Source organism: Macrotis lagotis, chromosome 1 (assembly GCF_037893015.1).
Source record: "Macrotis lagotis isolate mMagLag1 chromosome 1, bilby.v1.9.chrom.fasta, whole genome shotgun sequence".
Classification (NCBI taxonomy): Eukaryota; Metazoa; Chordata; class Mammalia; order Peramelemorphia; family Peramelidae; genus Macrotis; species Macrotis lagotis.
Genome location: NC_133658.1, coordinates 475,185,504 through 475,205,254, shown reverse-complemented (window position 1 = coordinate 475,205,254; position 19,751 = coordinate 475,185,504).

Sequence of the window (19,751 nt, the reverse complement as noted above, 5' to 3'; positions counted from 1 at the left end):
AGAATTAAATGCTGCCTTCTTACAAATGGAATAACCATCCTGCTGGTAAACCCTGTGAAGTTGTCAGTTTTCATTTAGCAGCTTTTGTATTTCCCCCCTCATTTTCATCAAACCAGTCTTGGTGGTTTGCAATTGTTCTGACCCAGATGAGCAAATGCAGTGCTGTATACCAGATGGCTAAAAGCTACCCACTTTTCTTCTGAGTCACTGTTGCCAACTATGTATTGATTCAGTTTTCCTTTCAAGTTAGAAACAAACTGTCCCCTCTCAGGGACACTCTAATCTCTTGATATTAATTTTTCTAGTATTCATTTTTCCTTGGGATCACCACTTTGGTTGAATGCAAATATTGAACTTAGAGAGGATGAGTCTATGATCAGTCCAGCACTCTGTACCACACATTGCCTTTGTCACTCTCACATCCTGTCTGTCTCTTCTCCTTACAATCACATAGTCTATAAGATGCCAATGTTTGCTATGAGGGAGTCTACAGGAAGTTTTATTGCATTTAGGTAAACAGAAGACAGTGTTTGTGATGAGAAGGTCATGAGATGCACATTTCTTCAGTAGTAAGTGACCATTGCTGTTGCTGATTCCAGCTTCATTCCCCCCAAGGACTCCCAAGGTAATCTGAGCCTACTCTAACATTAAAGTCACCCAGAATTATAAGCTTGTCCTCTTTTGTTGCATTGATGAGAAGGGTCTCCAGGTCTTCATGAAATTTTTCTTTAACTTCATCAGTGTTCATCATGGTGGGAGCATAGACACTGATGATGGTCATATGATTTTTTTCTTAGAAGTGGCAATCTCATTGTCATGAGACTGTTGTTCACTCCTTTTGATAGGCATTCAAGAATGTTGACTAGATTAGTTTTGATTGAAATACCTACCCAGCTTCATGGTGCTCCCCTTCACTGTGGCCACTCGAGAAAAAAAAAAAAACATGTATCCAGCTCCAACTTTAATCAGCTGGCCTTCATTTACCAGATTTGTTTTACTCAGGGCTGCTACTTGGATATGATACTTGCTAAGTTCTCTTGCAACAAGAGCTGTTTGTCTTTCAGGTCTATAGGATCTTTTGTTTTTGTTTCTTGGAGTTAGGAAGACCTAGGTTCAAATCCTACCTCAGATATTGTTGTATAATAGTGGATAGGAAGCTCTCTAAAGACCATAAATTCCAGCTGAAGTGTCAATCTACATTAATAATAGGTAATATACTATATACAGATGAAATAACATATAGATCTTATCAATATATGAATTTTATTGAGAGTGAAATGACTCAAAAGTTATTCAGTGATATTAAATATTGCATTTAAAAACAAAACTAAAAAGTTTTATTCTTTCAGGTTAATTATATCCATACTGAACAAGTTTTAGTATATGATTGTATTAAAATATTATTCTGCTTCTAAGAAATGATGAGCAGGTGAGTTTCAGAAAAAAAATCTGGGAAGATTTACATGAACTGATGCAAAGTGAAGTGAGCAGAATCAGGAGTATATTTTATACGGTAACAGCAATACTGTAAATGATGACTATTCTCAGCATTAAAATGATCTAAGATAATTCCAAAGTACACAGTAAAAAATGCTATCCATCTCCACAGGAAGAACTGATAGAGTCTGAATACAGATTGAAGCATAATTATTTTTATTTTCTGTATTTTTCAGGTTTTTCCCCACTTGGCTTTGTTTCTTCCTTGACAACATGACTGATATAGTAATATATTTTGTGTGATTTAACATGTATTACCTGAAAAAATAAAAGCACGTTAGATTATTTAAGCAGGTAAACTTTTAAAAAACAAAACAAAACATATGCCAGAGAAAGCAATGGATTGAGTTATGCTTTGATTTTGATGTGATATAATCAAAGAGAATTTTGGTCAAACCAACCAATCTAAATTCTTCCTTGCTGTTCACTTTATCACAGTCAAGGTGGAGAATTAACTAGATAACTTAATTTCATGCTATATCTTGGCTCTGCAAAAGACTTTATTTCATTGAACACATTTACAATGAAAGCACCTAAGTAAGGTTATGTATCAGGAATACATCTTATTATATAGAAAATTCAAAAGAATGGTTGAGAGAAGTCCAATTAGTCTTGTCAAAGTAAAGTGATTAATCCTTGTTAGGAAAAATAACCACAGCAACTATGGCTTAGGTCACTAAACTATTGGCTGTATGTCCTAAAGACCAACTCTCTCTAATGCAGGAAATGACAAATAAACTAGGCAGATATTTTAGTAAATAAGAAGTATAAAAGGATTAGAATTTAATTATTTCTCAAAGGACTAAATTGTATAAATTGATGCAAAACATTTAAAAAACTATAAAGCAAAGAAATTAGAGATAGTAAGATGAAAATTTTATTTCAAAGTAAAATGATAATATCTGCTTTTTATTTGTATTAAAGTACATTTATACAAATAGGAGAAATTTGAGTAAATGATAGGAAACCTATTTTTGAAACTTTATATTAATATACCATCTTGTCCTTCTAATGTTTATATATCCAAGTTTGACCATCTTTACTTAATTGAAGAAAAATATCACCATCTTTATAATGACAGTCAAATAGCCAACATGACAAAACAAAAGGTTGCAAAACAAGACAGCAAGTCATTTAAGGAACATGTTGGCTATTTGACTGTCATTATTAGCTCTAGAATCTCAAAGGTTATCTAGTTCAACCTCCTAATTTTGCAATATAATAAATTGAATCTTGGGGAGGCTGTGACTTTCCTTAAGTCCATGTTGGAAATGTGAGATGAAATTTGAGTGCAAGTCAACTGACTAAAAAGAAACTTGGTAGTTTGGGCACTTTATTTTCTTCTATAGTTTTATGAAGGATGGATTTGATCCAAGAGAAATACCAGACCTCTTCATATACATTTAGGCCCAATGGAGGGGAAAGGTTGATGTTTTTCTCGTCTTAATTGATATTGTCTATGTGTTTTAGGAGATGATCTAGATTATAGGTTGGCAGCTATGGAAATAGAAGATTCCTTGAAGTCATAAGTTCCAAACTTTTTTGTATTATAAAGGAGGAAACTGAAGCCTATAAAAGTTAAATGATTGCCACACAGTTTGCATTAGCGGTGGTATTTGAAGTTAGATCTCAATTCCAGAATCAATATTTTGTCATTAAATTAAATTAAATTGAAGAGAAATTTATGAATATGATTTTTTAGAGTAAATCAACAAAAGAAACACTTAGAGAAAACCAACATTTTCATTTGGAATTGTTCCAAGATTACTACCTAAACTCTGAAACCCTATTTCATCTTGACTCTGGAATTTTGCCTAATATTTGAAAGTAGAATTCATTGTTGGTGATACTGTGATCTGATCCAACCAGTTTGGAGATCATTCCAAAATTTTTCCCAAAGAACTGAAACAGCATTATCATCAAAGATGTTTAAGGAAAACAGAAAAGAATATATATATATATATATATATATATATATATATATATATTCTAAAATATTTATAGTATCTTCTGGAGATTACAGGGATATTTGTTAATTGAGGAATGACTGAAAAATCTGAGATGATTGTGATGGAATATCACTGAGCTATAAGAAATGATGACGTTGATAATCTTTTAAAAAAATAAAAACATGCATAGACCCATTAAATAATGAAGAGCAGAAGGAGTTCTGGCCAAGATGGCAGAGAGAAGCCGAGCATGGTCTTAAGTTCTCCTGATTTTCCCTCAGAACTAACATGAACCAAGCACCTTAACAGAATTTGGATCCACAAAAATCCAGAAAAGGACCTAGGAGAAGAACATCTACCAACAAGGTCTGTCCTGGGGCCCATGGCTGAGCTGGGGACAGAGGTCAGAGATTCAGTACAGGGGTAGATGGATGAGGCCTGGGGACTAACCTGAGAACAGCTGCAGAAGCCTTTGCTGTGTGCACTTCAGCAGAGAGACCTCCAGCACAGAAGCCTTTACTATGTAGAGTGAGATAGCTCCAGTTCAGCAATTAGACATAGATCCAATCAATTTGGCTGGTCTGGAAAACCAGGGCCATGAACTCCCTTATTTTCAGCAAAATCCCCATGTTTCTAGTTGAGTCCCCCTCCCACATTTCTGTAGGAGAAAGTGACTCTTCCCAGACTAAATACAGTAACAATGCTCCCCCCCCACACACACAACCCAGATTCAGGTGTGGGCATCATATCTCCCCCAATGCTGAAGGAGGATTAAGTAAATATAATCTGAGGGTGCAGCCCACATTGTTCAAGGATAACCTATATCCTGCTGCCCCCCCTCACACCAGACCTAGGGAGTGGGTCACTAATCAAGGTCATAGATATGCCAGAGAAAGTGTCTCGCATCCCCTACTGGCCAGCCCCCCTAGGAGTTACTAAACCCAGTGAGCAAAGCCTTTAGGAATCTCAACACCAAAATCTCTGAAACACTCCCTCCCCCAAACAACATCCTAAGAAAAATGAAGAAAGGCCAGTGAAAAATGGGGTCCATTGAATGCTACCTTTAAGTCAAGGTTCCTAACTCAGAGGGAACTAGAAATTCAGAGGAGAATACTAACTGGTCGAAAGCCAAGAAAGGCTTCTTAGAAGAGAGAGGGATGGATTTTAAAAATCAATTGGAAAAATTGGGAAAAAAACTCAAGAGAAAATTAACACATTGCAAGAGAAAATTAATCATCTTGCAACAACAAAAAAATGAAAATACAATTGGACAAGTGCAAAAATAAAATAATTCTCTCAAAACCACAATTGGGCAAATAGAAAACCCCTTCAAAAATAGAATTGACCCATTGGAAAAGGAGTTGCAAAAGTTAAATGAAGAAAATTCTTCTCTAAAAAAAGGTTGGAATCTGTGGAAACTAATGCCTTCTTGAGATAAGAGGAATCTGTTAAACAAAACCAAAAAAATAGAAAATTTAAAAAAAGAAAAAAAACCTGTAAAATACCTCATTGAAAAAATGACTGATCTGGAGAATAGATCAAGGAGAGGCACTTTAAGAATCACTGGGCTAACTGAAAACATTGAGGAGAAAAAAAACATGGACTCCATACTTCAGGAAATAGTGAATGAGAATTTCCCTGATATCATGGAAACAGAGGGCAAAATAGTTATTGAAAAAATATATCCATCCCTTCCTGAAAGGAATCTCAAAAGGAAAGCACCAGGGACTATTGTGGCCAAACTCCAGAACTATCAGATAAAAGAGAAAATCCTACAAGCAGCCAGAAAGAAACAATTTAAATATCAAGGAGCCACAGCAAGGATTACATAGGGCAATAGCTGCATCAACATTAAGGGATTGAGGACCTGGAATATGATATTTGGAAGAGCAAGTGAGCTTGGAATGCAACCAAGAATTCAATATCAGGCAAAAATTGAACCTTTTCTTCCAGGGGAAAAGGTGGACATTTAACAAAATAGGAGACTTCCAACTTTTCCTGAAGCAAAAGACCAGAGTTAAGTAGAAAATTTGGACTTTAAACAGGAGACTCAAGAGATACATGAAAAGGTAAAAAAGGGGGAAAATATGTTAACCAATAAAATGAAACTAGCTATATCCTGACCTGGAAGAAAGATTCTCATAACTCTTGAGAACTGTAACTCTTTTAGAGAGAATATACTTATCCAGAAGTAAAGAATACTCATGACTTATCCATGACTCTGATAAAATGATTTAAAAAAAAATATCTTCTTAAAAAGTGGGACAGGGAGATTGAATGGGCTAAGTTACATCACTTGAAGAGTTGCAAAGGACCTACTGCAATAGAGAGGAAGAAGGGAGGAGGGGAGAACTGTCTACTCTCATCAGATTTGGCTCAAAGAAGGATTAACACACACACACACACATGCTCAATTAAGTTTAGAAACTTATCTTACATTTCATGTATTAAGAAGGGAATTGGGGAAGAGGAAGGAGGAGGGAAAGAGAAACTGACAGAAAGAAGGGAAGGAAGAAGGGGCAAAGGGAAAGAGGAAAGAAAGGGGAGGGTGGATATAAGGGAGCAAAGTCACTGACAAAGTGGTATTCAGAAACAAAATACTGGGAAATAGGGATAAGGTTAAAAAAGGGGAAAATACAAACAGGGAAGATAAGATGGAGGACAATAAAGAGTTAGTATTTAAATGTGAATGATGTGAACTCTCCCATAAAATGTAAGCAGATAGCATAGTGGATTAAAAGCCAGAGTCTTATAGGTCTCACAGATAGGTAATTATTAAGTGTTTAAGGCTTTGAATTCAGGTACTCCTGACTCCAGGCTTGATACTCTATCCACTACATCATGTAGTTGCTCCTAGAGTTATTGTTTTAAAAACAGCTTTGAAGGAATAAATCATTTTAACTATTATAAATACCCAATTTAATTACAAAGAACATATGAAGGAAGATACTATCTGCATTCAAAGAAAGAACTGATAAAATAGTATGTTTAAGTTGATTTTACATAAACACATTTTATCTTCATATATGTACATATATATATTTATACATAAATTTTATATATATGGTTTTTTTGTGTCTAATGATAGCTATCTCCAGAGAGGAGGGCAGGGAATAAAAAGAGGGGAAAATAGAAAATTGTGCTTAATAGGTTTTCAGTTTCATCTGCAATTAGTTTTTATTATACTGTTATAGAAATATTTGTTTTATTATATAAATTAAAATGAAAATACATTTTAAAAAATGAAATAGAATGTATCACAGGATCAATATTTGCACAAAACTCCTCATTGGTGGAGATTGATTATTCAGTGATCCAGGTTCTCCTGAAGGGCAGAAAGAGACATTGTAGCCATTTGGTGGTCTTTGGATACATAGCTTCTATATTTTTTTCATGAAGAAATTATTATCAAGAGTATAATTTTAAACAAAAAAAATTTGTCCTAGACTAACCATTTTAGGAGGCAGGTAGATATGATTCCAGATCATTACCCTCTTCCTCAGGAGAGCAGAGTGATAAGTCTTATGACTCCTATCTTTTGCTTCCTTTTTGACAGGAATCCAAATTTCTCTCGTGTGGAAGAGACTATAGATGTTTCTGTTCATAGCTTACTGTGAATCACATCTAAACATGTGTGTCTCATGTAGACACCAACATATACAATTATAAAATGTATAAATTATAACTCCTGTATTGTTGTGTTTAGAGAGGTTTTCTTTGATTTTTTTTGGGGGGGGTTATTCTGAATTTGACACATCCCAAATAAGGTAAGCATTTCATTACCTACAAGAAGGTATTGTATATAAATCTATGAATTTCTATTATGTAGTGCTTACTTTTCTTTTTAGTTATAACTAAAATAGAGAAATATTCAAACTGGTATAGTTTTCTCCACTGTTCTCTTGCTAATTAGATTACAAAATTCTTGAGGACAGTAACTATTTCTGCCTTTCTTTAGATCTTCTATGCCTAACACAGTATCTGGCACTTAGAAGTGTAAATGTTTATTGATATAGAAAAGTTTCTATCAAAAGAAAATTTTAGATAAACAGTTGTAGTAATCTTAACAAAAGGAAACTGTTACTTAACATTGTCTTGTACTACTAGACATGCCCAAGGGATTGTGTGTATGAAAAAGAGATACTATGCCAGTTTGGATTTTTTCAATATAAGTTATAAATATTTAATTAATGTCAAATGTTAAATTAATAAAATTAATTTTGATGTTAAATTAATAAAAAAATTTCTGACAGAATTGTGCCTATAAGATAGAGTATAATATTAATGTATTTTTTGTCATGTGTTTTTTTTTCCTGCTGAAGAAATTGCAGCTTAGAGAAGACAAATGACTTGTGCAAAATTACATAAGCAAAATTGAGAATTTGTCTTCAAATTCCAACTACAGTGCTCTTTCCACTAGGCTAGGTGCTGTCTCATTTCTAATAAACCATTAAGGGGCTGCTAGGTGGTACAATGCACAGAGCACCAATCCTGGAGTCAGAAGACTTGAGTTCAAATGTGACCTCAAACACTTAATAATTGCAGGGCTCTGTGATCTTGGGCAAGCCACTTAACCCCATTGCCTTGCAAAAGCCCCCCCCCCCCCCAAAAAAGAATAAACTATTAAAATATTTATACTTTATTTTCATATTACCTGCTTTCTTGAACATCTCACTGCTCTATTCCCTACAGAGTGAACCATTCTTCATAAGAATGAAGAAAAAAAAGGAAAGGGGGGGAGCAATTTATCAAAATTAACCCAAACAATATTGACCAAATCTGATAGTATATTTGGAATTCAACCTCTATAATGTTCCACCTCTGCTGAGAAGAGAAAGAGACATTTTCTCAACTCTTCCTTAGAGTGAATCTTGGACATTATAATAGAAGGTATTAAAAAACCAAAAATTCTTAAAATTCAGTTTCTTTTCTTTTTTTTTAAAGTTTTTCCATATCCTATTTTGTTTCACATACACTGCTTCTGGTTTACATGTATTTTTGGGTCAGTCCACATGGCAAAAGCCCTGCCCTACAAGAACTTTTAAAGTTGCTTTTATCTAACTAGCTCCTACTTACACTCTGCTGGTGGGTACTATTTAGCATGGAAATGGCTATCTTTAATTAAGGACCACACTATCCTAAATTTCCTCTTTCGAACACAGTTACCATAATTTCCTCAGTCACCAAACCTTGAAAAGTTGAAGTCATTCCAAATGTCCCTTATCCATTCAGTCACTAGTTTCTATTTATCCTTCCGTCCTTCATCATGCCTCTTTCAGTTCCTTCCTTTCCATTCCTACACCTACCAATTTAATTCATGCCCTTATCATTTCAATGTCTAAGCTACTGCAGTTGCCTACTTACTGGTCTCCCTATCTCTAAGCTTTCCCTCTTTTTATCCATATACTGCAACTAGATTTATCTTTTTCAAATATCAATTTTACCATGTTTAGTCCTTGCTCAAAACTCATTGGCCAGTCTCCATTATCTATTGGACAAATCTTTTAAGTGCTTTTCTGGGTATTAAAGGACCTCCACAATGTGATCCAATTTTCCATCCCAATATTACTTCCCAACACCTCTTAAACACAAATTCTGAGAGAGAAGGCATACATGTACTCAGTGTTTGGTTCTAGTTAGAGTAACACAGTAATGAAAGGATTTTTGTTTTTAAAAATACCATTCCTTGAATGCATCTTTACAGATGCCATGCTCACCAGTACTACTGCCTGCAAAACTCACCAGATATCATTATCATCATTATTTATATTTACATATACACTATATTTATACATATATTTTATATGTATATCATACATATATTAATATCTATATATGCTACAAATATATTATATATAGACCATGAAAATTTGCTTTGAGAAGACATCAAAATATATATATGTATATAAATGTATATATATGTATGATATATATATATATATATATATATATATATAGTAGCTATTATGTGCTTTAAAAATATTACCTCATTTGAACCCCACAGGAATGTGAGAAGTGATATTATTATTATTCCCATTTTACAATTGGGACATTGAGATAAACAGAAATTAAGTGACCTGCCCACTAGCTGGCAAGTATCTGAGGTCACATTTGAACCCAGATCTTCCTGACTTCAGGTTCAGCACCCTATCCCAGTTCTACCTCACTGCCTCTATCAATCTTTATTTTTATTATCCTTCAAAGTCAGGGCCAATTTCACTAATCCATGCAACCTTCCTAAATGACCTTCACCCAGGGCTGATGCTTCCTCCTCTAAGTCCTAACATCATGAATTATTCATCACACATTCTTTTGTATTGTCTAATCTTAAGTAGAGTATGAATCTTTCTGAAGACAAGATCTCAATGTACCCTGACAAACAAGAAATTCTTCACTATTGCTTGTTGGTTGATTGGGGGATTGATAGTATCTGAAATAATGTTTTATAAATTGTAGATATTCGATTAATATGTAGTTTTCTTGATATTTTGAGTTAAAAAAATTTCTAGGTGATTCTGTAGGTTTGATGATTCTGTGTTTATACAGATCTAAGGATCTAGCTAAATTGGTGTGGCAGAATACACATACATCCTCAGAGAGGTTATATAAGCTTTAGGTAAAGGTAGGGAATACGAATGGATGTTGAGTTGGTGGAAAAGGATTCATATTCCAGTTCTGCTCTTATTAGCTATTTCACCTTGAACAAGACCCTTTCCCTTTCTGAGAGTTTCAGTTCCATCCATAAAATGGTGGTGATAATATCTGTTCTAAGGTCAGCTTAAAACATTATAAAATGGGAGTTATGATTATTGTTTTTGTGTATAGAAAAAAATTACATCACATGTGGAGAAAACAACTTGAAAATTAACTTCCAGAGACATAGTACCCTGACACCATAATTTGCTAGACTTTATCATTTTTGCTGTTCACTCATGACTGTGACCCCATTTGGGGTTTTCTTGGTGAAGATACCACAGTGGTTTGCCATTTCCTTCTTCAACTCATTTTATAGATGAGGGAACTGAGGCCAAATGGGTTTAAGTGTCTTGCCCAGGGTCACTAATTTGAACTATGTCTGAAGCCAGATTTTAATTCATAAAGATGAGCCTTTTGAACTTCAGATCCAGAATTTAATTTACTTCACCATCTAGCTGCCCCCTTTATCACTTTAAGTCACTTAATTTATTTCCAAAATTCCACTCTCTGGACTCTGAATCTACTTTCTCCTACTCTTAACTATTTCTCATGCAGATTTTTTTTCTTCACCCTCTAGGGATTGCCCACCTTATGTTAAAAAAATGCTGCTACCACTAATTTCATTGGCACTCTGTACTGACAGAAAGCTCTCTAGAAATTGTTGCATGAACAGAAATGTAAATATATGTGGATAGGAAACTCTCAGATAGAAATCAAATTTGGACTGAAGAAGAAAATTTGAAAAAAAGTTTACCCAAAGAGAAATCTAAGTCATGGAAGCTGAAAGCATGATCATTTGCAAAATCCCAGCAGAGGGAGTTGTTTTCTTGCCATTTCTTTCCTATTGGGGTTTTAACCTGCAATGATCTCTCATCAAAAGGCTGACTTCTGGTTGGGAAAGAAAGGGCCTAATTGTGAAGAGACCCATGGGGACAAGAAAGCTCCAGGCCTTCCTAATTAGGGACAGGGAGTCTTTCTTCTGGGTCACCCATTTCAATCTGGTCAAGGTTAAGAACTAAGCACTACTTTGGGCTAGTTGTTGGCCTTTGTGAAACAAGTGAATGATTCAGGGGCAGAAATCACAATCACAACTGAATGTTGCTGCTTCTATGACACCGATTAAAGGAGTGTGGAAATAGATTGCACTATCATACCTTATGCTTCGAGAAGGCTTTGAACTTTTTCTTTTTTTTTTTGACTTTGAACTTTTTTCAAAGTGCAATCACAATAGTCTGTTTTCAGGGGAGCCTCACAGCAAGGTACATATTATATTATCCCCATTTTACAGGCACCAAGAGGTCAAATGGAGATTTGGATGCTTTCTAAATCATAACAAGAGTGTTTGCAAGACAGCAGTAGATGAATATTTTTTTATCATGTGTCCTCTTCTTGGCCTGTGCTTAAAGAAGGATTCATTGTCTGGTTAAAGGCTCACATCTGCTTTTGAAGAAATCTAGAGTCAAGTATTACTCCCTAAAGACTATAGAGAGGTAGTGGACAAATAAGGTATGGACTGAAGCACACATTGTTGTCCTAACCCAATGTGTTGATTTGTTACAAGGGAAGTTCTAGTGGTATGTGAGTACTTTTGTGTGTTTGTGTGTGTGAATGTGTGTGTGTGTGTGTGTGTGTGTGTGTGTGTGTATGTGTAATGGCAATTTACAATGTTGTCCAAAAAAATCCCATCAATAAAACATTTAATTAAAAATGGAATAATCTACTATTCTTTTACTCAATTATTTATTCATATAACAATATATAATATGCAAAGGACTATACCAATCATTGGGAGAAATTCAAATACTAAATAACAAATGGGTTCTGCCTTCAATGGACCTTGTATCATCAAAGGGAGTCTCTGGCCCAGATAAGAGAACCAGATTCCATTTTTGTACTCTAAACATACATTTAAAATGAAATGGATATTCAGAACAGAACTAGCAAAAACTTCCTTTTTATTCTGATACATTCTGTGGTAGTCCTACTTACAAATGGTCCAAAGGAAAATTCAAAGACTCCACAGGAAGCAAAAAATATAAGATATATATGTATGTATATATACATATACATACAAATATATGTAGAGAGAGAGAGAGATGAGAGCTCTTACATATAATAGTTATGTATTAGGATGGGACAATCTCCCATAAGATCTGATAATGTACCCTAAAGGTGATATTCCATAATCAGTGTAAAGAGATCCCTAGGGGGTGGGGGAAGCAATGAGGAATAGAACCCCTTACCAGAAACCCTCACATTATCTTTGTGCTTGGGGGTCTGGAGTTCCCCAGAACTTACCATTATCACCAGTGCAGCTAAATTAATTCAACCATCTGTGACATTCTTACAACTGCCAGATAGATGGGTCTGTCTCTTGACTAAGGGGAATTTTATGATCTGATGACTAGTAGTGCATGTTCACTTTTTTAGAATCTGTTTCTCTGTCTCTGGTGGAGGAGCTGGAACACGGGTGCTGTCATGTAATGAGAAAGAGCAATCCAAGGCCAGAATCATACAAGATTCAAATCACACACGTAGTCGGGTCTACTCAGCGTGGGAATTTGCAGCATCTGTCAAGAGTTGTTGGATATGTTCTGGCTTAGTGGGGGAATACTAAAGGAGCTTGTGTGTGATTTTTTTTTTTTTTGTTCTGTTAGGAGACATCCCATCACCTCCTCAGGAACCATGCACTCAACTTGCTACATTTGTAATCCTAATGAAAACATTAGCCACCTGCGTAAAATGATTATGGGCTATAATTGGTTTTATGGTGTAACCCTGTAGATTAGGGGCAACAAGGGAAGGGGCCAGGAACTCATATGGACCCAATTCATCTGGGGTGAATCCATAGGGTTGGGAGGCTGACTTCTGTCCTAAGAGACTGACTACACTCCTACTCTAGAGAAATTGCAAGGAAATATCTCCATCAAAGATTAGGTATGATGTCACTCCAAAATGTGGATGATAGGTTCCCTTTTAGAAAAAGAAACAGAATAAGTGTGAGTATAAGACAGCTTTTTTTTTTTTACTTCTACCACTAAAACTGCATAAGATCCAAAGGCCTCTAGTCTTTTCATTTTACATTTAGAAAACTGAGAACCAGAGAGATTAAGTGATTTCCCCCAATTCACAAAGTAGTGTATGACAGAAATAGGATTTGAACTTGTCTTTTGATTCCAAATACAGTGCTTTTAATACATCTCTTTATACTTATCTGATCTGAGATATGCAAGAATAGTTTTTGAAACACTAATTAGGTTAAAACCCAAATTGGTTGATACTCAACAAAATTCCTTGAATAGAAACATATCAAAAGGCAACATACATAATAAATAAGATGATACAAAACATTGAAAATAAGTATTTACTTTCCTTGAAGGTAAAAGTCCTTTGTGAGACTCCAGGATGGATATTTTACATTCACCTTAGTAGACCTACTGAGCAAGTCACAACGGTCATATCCCTTTGCCAATCAGGGCATGGTTTTCTTTTGTCCATTAGGTAGGTAGAGGATATTCTTGGCAATGAAAATTTTCAGCTCTGAAAATTATACTGCTATAGGAATCTCTAATCCAAAGTCATGGGACTCATCCCCAAGCTTATCAACAGGGCTTCTTGTTTACTCATAGCTGATGTTTTGTGCTCTTATGGACTCTACTATCCAAGGGGATTTTCTTGTCAAATGATACTAGAATGCTTTGCTGTTTCCTTCTCCAGTGGATCAACAGAAGTGAAATGACTTGCCCACAGTCACAGTTAGTAAGTGGCTGAGGTTGGATTTGTCTCCGACTAAGGACACATCACTTAATCTCCTGAACCATTTACCTGTCTATCAAGAGGCTAGAAATGTCCATTTCTCAGGATCCCTGATCAAGGAAAAGAACAAAATGAAGAATCCAAAGATTCAAAGTCTAGTCCCAGGATTGTGTAGACAAATGTGTTGTTGTGTGTTCAAGATGCAAAGTTCTATCATAGGAGGTTGGGAAGTGGTGTAGGGGAGAGTAACCCTTCCCTACTTTGCTGGGAGTCCAAGGAACAAAAACATGCTTTCTAAAAGAGATCTTCTCCAAAAGACAGATCTGTTTCTAAAGTTCGTTTAGCTCTAGTATGTATGAACATATCCATCCTTCTGGCTCTCAGTGGACTCTAATTTATTACACAACCACTGAATCACAGGGACCACAATGAGTAAAGAAGGAATTGCAATTACATCTAGAATTGAACAGTTCTAGAACAAGAAGAAAACTGCTTGGGAAGAAAAATGTTTCAGTCTAGTCTTGTAGTCAGGAGTAAAAGAAAGAGGGGCCATCAAAGCAAAATGTCCCATAGCTAGTGACCACACCTGATGACTAGAAGGTCCCACTTTGGACAAAATCTATACCCTTTGTAACTTTGTCTAGTGGATTTGGGGGATCCCTGATCAATTTCTCTGCTACCTTGTGAATTTTATTCCCTTTTTTATTCATAATATTCCCTTGTGAATTTCATTTCCTTTTTATTCATAATATCCTAGGATCATAGCAGGAAGTGACCAGTCACTGAGTACAACCTTCTCACTTTATATAGGAAAAAACTGAGGCCCAGAGAGATGGTAACTTACCCAAATTGACAAGATAGAATATGAGTTACATAGAATTGAACTGAGGATTTGAACTTTTTGATTCTATATGAAACACTTTTACAACATCTCTTCTTACTTGCCTGTTTTGGAATATGCAATACCAGCATTTGAAACCATTATTTAGGTTAAAATACATATCAGTTGATATTCTGCTAAATTTCTTGGATCCAAGTACTGGATTTGTTTCTATAGAGGAAGCATATATCTTCAGTATCGGTACAGTGAAGTCAGACTGAAGTTGGCAGCAGCAGTGCACAAAAAGGTTTGGATGGGATTTTTAAAATAATTTTAAGCATGACAGGCAGAAGGAAATGTGTTCCAGAGTCAGAAATTGTCATTGAGTATTTACCTCCTTTAACCTTCAGGGGATTCCATTTTGGGTGTGAACCTTGAGTTAGAATATCTGAAGGTTTCAGATGGAAAATTGTTGAGGATAGAATATTCTAGGTATAACATTTTGACACATTACTGTTGTCCCCAGATAAGAATTTGGGGGGGGGAGGTATTTTTTACTTTATTTTGCTAAACAGCTAACTACTAAAAGCTAAATATTTGCATTTAGACTTTAATTGTTGTTTATTTAAGGGAGAGTGGCTATCAAGAGAAGCAAAAATGAATTTTAAAATGCTTTTTTTTTCATTGGGAAAAAAGAAAAAGTTTTTAAAGAGCCTCTGTATAAAAGGCTTCTGAAAACAGACACAGAATGAGGGAGGGGATGCTACCAAGAAAGAAAGAATATGGCTCAGACATGGATAGGTTTGTCAAATGAAGAAAGAATAAGTTTTAAAAATCAGAGTTTTTTTGGTCAATAACAAATGGATTAGAGGTGGAAGAAGCTTACTTTTTCAATCCCAAGCATCTCATCCAAATAAAGAACCAACAATTCAATATGTTTTAAAAAAATATATATTTTTAGTTTTAGTTTCTACTAATGGAATATTTACTTGTGAATATAGAGCAAAATCAGAAGTTAAAAAGCTTTCTCCCATACTACCTGGAGGCATTATCTCTTTTATGTTATCTTAATCCCTAGAATAAAGTGGATTTAAATTATATAGTTTCTCCATAGTCTTCAAACTACCAAGACCACTTTTAAAGGAAGGTGGCATGGGGCTTTGAGATGTCAGTGCTCCCTCTCTGGATTTTAGCAAATCTTGACATGGACTCTGGATCTTAGACTTCCCTTCTTACCAGCTACCAAGACTATAGCCATCTCCAGGCTCCTTCAATTAGAGAAGGAAAGTATGGACCGAACAGAGAAAAAAAAATAATCATGAGTTTATAGGTCCATGATGGCTCCAAGTGAGAAAGGTACTGAAACCCTTCCCATCTTATAAGTTCACAACTTCTCCTCCTGGATTAATCAGGCTCAAAAAACAAGCAAACAAACAAAACTTTCGCATTGTCTTTTTTGATAATTATTTTTTAATGTTTTTTTTTCAAGGCAATGGGGTAAAGTGGCTTGCCCAAGGTCACACAGCTAGGTAATTAGTAAATGTCTGAAGGCAGATTTGAACTCATGTTCTCCTGACTCCAGGGCAGGAGGAAAATTCATTTTTGTAGAACACTACACTCTTCCTGACACAAGATGAATACTGTGATACTCTATCCATATATATATATACCCATATACATACAATTTTAACCTCAAATCATGAAAATATTGACTTGAAACCATTCTTTGTCATTCTAGGGATCAAGATGGCATTATTAAAATTTAAGAAGTTCCAGTATCCTTTAAAATAAACATTCATTTACCTATATATAAGTAAGTCAACCCAAGAAAAGTTTCTCATTGCAGTACAAAGTAAAATTAAGGTAAATTGCTTGCCAATTCTTTGTAAATATTCAAAATCTATCTATAATCATTATCTCATATTTTATTAAGTAGCTATTAAATAATACTCTATTTCAGAAGGATTATGGGTATAAAATTATTTTAGATCACAAGGTCATTAATCTTTGAAAAATTCAGAATTCAGTAATATAAGTATATAATCATATGTTCCACATATATTTTTCTATATATTATATTTACATATCTCTATATATTATATATCTCTATCAATCCATTGAATTATTTTGTAGCACCAATTCATCAATTTTTTGAGTTACTTAGACCTTCAATTATAGGCATACTTGTATATATGAATGAATATATATATCTATTTCTCTCTCAGATACACCTTCCAAATGTTTTAATATAGACTTAGTAAGGTTTGGAATGTCAAAGTCTTATCCAAATAAACAAAATGCCCAAAAGACAGTAAAGCAAGTTAGTTTTATTGAGGAGAGATATTTACAAAATGAAGGACAGTCAGAGAGAATGATGGAAAATAGATCAGGTACATTGGGATCTCTGAAGGATAGGCTTCTTGCTGAGGTCCCTGGAAGACGTACTAGGACTCTACTGCCAACCAGTAAAATCTTTTTATAGAATTCTTATCTATATTTAGAAGGAGCAGGCATTAGAAGAAGGGAGTGAAGAGCCTAGAACTGTGAGTTGATGCTGAGGCATGTTACTAAGGGACAGGAAAGAGACTCAGGGAACTAGCTGTTACTTGATATTTAATATAACTCCACTCCCCACCCCCTCAGGGAAAAGGGAATTTGGTGGTCTTATTCTTAACAGCATGACTCAGCTTCCTATGGGCTTCTTTGTTTTAGTATATCAGATAAGTTTAGTATTCCTCATACCAAGGAAATCTGTATCCTAAAAGAGATCAAAGGATATATGTACAGTTCTTTTTATGATAGCAAAGAATTGGAAGTTGAGGGGATGTCTGTTAATTGGGTAATGACTAAACAAAGTGTGAAATATGATTTTGATGGAATGCTATTATACTATAAGAAATGACCAGTAGCACAGTTTCAGAAAAACTTGGGAAGACATATAAAAAAGAAAGTACATAGAATCAGGAAAATATTGTTCAAAGTCACAGCAACATTGTATGATCATCAACTATGAATGGCTTAGCTATTTGATCAATACATTGAGCCAAAACAAATCCAAAAATCTTATGATGAAAAATACTATTCACCTCCAGAGGAAAGAATTGGTGGAATCTGAATACAAATTGAAGCATAATTTTTTCACTTTATTGATTTTATTTCCTTTTTTTTCAACATAGCTATTATGGAAAAGTTTTGCATTTTTTTCATACATATAATTCTTGCCTTCACAATAAGAGGGGAAAATGTGAGAGTGCAGAAGAAAATTTAAACTTAATTTCTTAGAAAATGGATGCTAAAAACAAATAAACAACATTAAAAAAAAAGAATTTAGATTAGCAATGGGTAAACCGTGAAGATAAGATTCCATGCTCTACAAGAGAAAGAGGAATGCTTTCTATTAGCTACCACAAATTTAGAAGTAAACTCCTTTGCAGCATTCATGTTAAGTTTAAAGCTCATTTTCTCCATATATTGAGGAGGTCTAGAGCAGTCAGAATGTACCCTTGGGTAATGGGGGAATGGACTCTTGCTAAAAAATTTCACTTATATAATCCCTTTGTAAAAATCTAGTTGAAGTTAATCAGTTAAATGAAACTGGAGCACTAAACATTGGTAATTGATATTGGGAAGGAGACTCAAGAATGGTGGCTCTAGTCAGAATTTTAGAGAAGCATCCTGTAAATCCTCAAGGAAACTCCTTAAATCCTTAAGGGGTGATGTAGCCTTTTCCTGGAGAACCTGATCATTTGGTAGGAATAGGAATTGGAACAAGGAATCCTAGAACTTATAAATACTGCAGTTCTTACTAGAATGATGAACTCATGGCATTATTAGTCATTTCTTCTTGGCTGAGAAGAGACTTTAGTAGCAAAGGCAGTGACACCTGTGCAGAGGGTCATTTGGCATTGGGAGAAATAAGCTTAAGCAGGAGGTATAAGAACTACAGCTGTAGGGTGGTTCAGAAGGGGGAAGGGTCAAATTCAAGGTGATAAGGTAAATTGGAAAGGTCATTGAATTAGGAATGATCAAACCCATATTCAATCATTGGTTGGCAAACTTTCTAATCTGTCTGAGCCTTAGATTCCTAGTTTGAAAAATGAGGATAAATGAGCTATTTATCTCACAGAGCTTTTATTCTCTCTGTCTCTCTCTCTCTCTCTGCATTTCACTTAATGAATTCCATTTATTGTTGTTTGTCCTTTGTTTTTGGAGAGGACTAAGATATTAAGAGATATAGTACCAAGACAAGCAAGTGACTTGGAATTAAGCAAGTAAGGACTATGCAAAGACACCAGCCCCAATTTCTCCTCCAGATGCACCTAGGTTCAGTGATAAGATATAGATCAAGATGACTGGAGATGGCTCTAGATGCAGTGGGAGATCTTGGCTTTTTTAAGCTAAGTTCTTTAACAAGACTCAGTTTGACCAGGTGGGGCTTGGCCCTATTAAGCTATTGTTAATCTTAGAGGGAAGGTGCCTATAAGACCCAGAGACCTCTTTAAGGATTTGAATTGAGTCTTTAAAGGAAGCTAGCTAGAAAATCCAGGAACTGGGCATGAGGAGGGAGAATATTCTGAGCATTTGTGGACAATGATGAAATTGTTGAATCAGAAGATAGTGTATCTTGAGAAACAAGGAATTGATTTCTCTTTGGATCTTAGCATGTGTTTAGAGGAATAGAATAGAAGATTAGAAATGTAAGAAACAACTAGTAAAGGGCTTTAAGAAATAAAAAGAATTTTATATTTGATCTAGGAGATAGAAGGGAACTATTGGAAATTTATTAAGTATAGGGCTGCTATGATGAGATCTGTGCTTTAGGAAAATCAACAGGATAGATCAAATCAGTAGGATAGCCAGCTTATTGTTGGCCAATCAATGACAGCCATCACTTGCATGTCATGGCATCACTTCCCTGATATCATGGTTTTTTCCCAAGAAGGAAGGATGAACAAATTAACAAGTAGTAGAGTGGTCCCACCAGGAACCAACTGAAATTGTCCAGTTGAGCAACATAGCTCTCTCTGCCTCTC